We start from the raw sequence: 2,673 nt of genomic DNA, 5'->3' as shown, positions 1-2,673 counted from the left end.
TCATAGTGGTCTGTATTTGATTTTCTATCCTCACAACAGGACACATTTTAGAAGGGTGTTTTATTTATTTTATTTATTTATTTATTTTTTTAAGATTTTATTTATTCATAGACACAGAGAGAGAGAGAGAGGCAGAGACACAGGCAGAGGGAGAAGCAGGCTCCATGCAGGGAGCCCGACGTGGGACTCGATCCCGGGTCTCCAGGATCACGCCTCAGGCTGCAGGTGGTGCCAAACCTCTGCACCACCGGGGCTGCCCTAGAAGGGTGTTTTAAGAAGAAATTTTAACTAAGCTGTTAGAAGTAAATATTTTCAGGTTACACTCAGAAGAAGAGCAAAAGAAAACATGGAACGTGAAATGTTTCTGGGTTTTACTTAATGACTAGAAAAGTGTTGGTTATTTTCATAAAATCTCAAAGTTCTACGTATAGTTCATATTTTAAAAATACACTTTTGAGAGTAGGGAGAAATAGGGAGTTTGAGGATACAGTTTCAATTTTGCCATTATGTGCATATTCTTAACACTACTGAACTGTACACTTAAAAATGCTTAAGATAGTAACTTTTTTGTATATTATGTTACAAGTTTAAAAACTTTGAAGACTTCAGACTGGGCTTCTCAAAATACTAAGCTGCTTTGCTCATCTTGCATAATTGATGGTTTCATGTCAATAAAAGATTGAATTAGAAAAGCAATAGTTGGGGAAACAGCTGGCACCATAGCACCAGTCAAGGCAATGGCTTCAAACTGTGATGGTCATTATAATTGATCATTGTATTATTCTTTACTGCTGGAAACTCTCAAACATTTCAGAAGATTTTGAAGCCGAAATACACAAGCAATGATAGTCCAAATGCAATTGCAGAATTGGTCCCTTGGAACATAATTTTTTATTTGAAGAAATTATTGACATTTTTCTCAACTATGTCATCCTGACGTTTCAAGGAAAATAAAATATTTGTCAGTGATAAAACTTGAGCTTTCCAAAAAAACTAGGATTTTGGAAAACTTGTATCTGAGACCAAATTTTAGCATCCTACTACTAGATCTCTGTTGAGTTCATTGGAGATATTAAAGTAATTAAAAAAAATTTTTTAGAGTAGGCTCCACATCCAACGTGGGGCTTGAATTCATGACCCTGAGATCAAGACTCCTATGTGCTCTACAGCCAGCCAGCTAGGCATCCCTGTATGTAATTATTTTTGAGGTATGCTAAAGTATGTCAACACTTGGAAGATCTGCATAACTTCATGAATTAGTATTTTCTGATGACAATGCAAGTTGATAAGAGATTACTCATGACAGGTAGACTAATGGATTTCGATAGAAGAATGCAGAAAGATCCATCATATCAGGCTTCCATGTTGGAATCAACCTTTAGGAAACTCAGCTTTTGGTGTATCAAAAGAATATATAGATTATCTGAAAAGCTGGAGGAATGCTCTTGTCCACACAAAAAGCCATCTATGTGTGTGAGATGGATTTTCATGATATACTTGAACCAAGATGTAGCTCAACAACAGGCTGAATGCACGAGTAGATAAATTCAACTGAGTTCTATGAAGTCAGACCTTAAAAGATTTGCAAAAATGAAAAAAGATCTTTCATCGATTTTTTTTGATAAATTTTTTATTAAGATTTTATTTATTCATGAGAGACACACAGAAAGGCAGAGACATAGGCAGAGGAAGAAGCAGGCCCCATGGAGGGAGCCCAACATGAGACTCCATCTCAGGGCTCCAGGATCACGCCCGAGCCAAAGGCAGATGCTCAACTGCTGAGCCACCCGGGCATCTCTGGTAAATATTTTTAATAAAAATTCTATTTATATAACCATGACATGATTTAGCTTTAAATGAAAGCGCTGTTTGAATTTTTCATAGAACAAATGTTGATAAGTATCTCAATTTCACAGTTTTTAAAATGGTTAAAAATCTGGGTGGTCACAGTGGTGATGCAAGAGCAAGCACAATTAGATTGCTATGTTCAGTCTTGCATTGTTGCCGAGAAATCAGCATTAACTTTCAAGTACTTAAGTAGTATAAAGGAGTTACTTAGAGTTGCATATAAAGTAGTTAACAGTGTTGAATTGGCAATTGGCTGCTATTGTTACTTAATTGTTTAGTAGTTAACGTTTTTATGTTAGGTGTGGCTTTTACGTGTTAAGGCTAAAGCCTTATAGGTACCAATGAATGTTATTTTATGACATTCAATTTCAAAGATTAATTTCAGAACTGGATGAGAAAAACCTCCATAATACAACAAAAATTAGTAAAAAAAAAAAAAAAAATTTTTTTTTTTTAAAAGAAAAGAAAAAGACACCTGAGTGGCTTAATGGGTTAAGTGCCCACTCTTGATGTCAGCTCAAGTCTTGAGTCAGGGTTGTGAGTTCAAGCTGTGTTGGGCTCTGCACTGGGCATGGAGCCTTCATTAAAAAAAATAAATTAGTAAAAAAATAAGGGGGGGGGTGTCCCTGGGTGGCTCAGTAGATTGGCCGTCTGCCTTTGGGCTCAGGTCGTGGTCCTGGGGTTGAGTCCAGCATTGCTTTTCCCTCTCTCTCTGCTGCTCTTCCTGCTTGTGCTCTCTTGCTCTCTTGCTCTCTTTTTCTGTCAAAATCTTCTTTAAAAAGTAAAAATAAGTAAAATAAATTCAATCCTTTAGGTGTTTGAGGT

This window comes from Canis lupus, chromosome 25, assembly GCF_048164855.1.
Source record: "Canis lupus baileyi chromosome 25, mCanLup2.hap1, whole genome shotgun sequence".
NCBI classification, from domain to species: Eukaryota; Metazoa; Chordata; class Mammalia; order Carnivora; family Canidae; genus Canis; species Canis lupus.
This window is presented reverse-complemented; position numbering follows the sequence as displayed.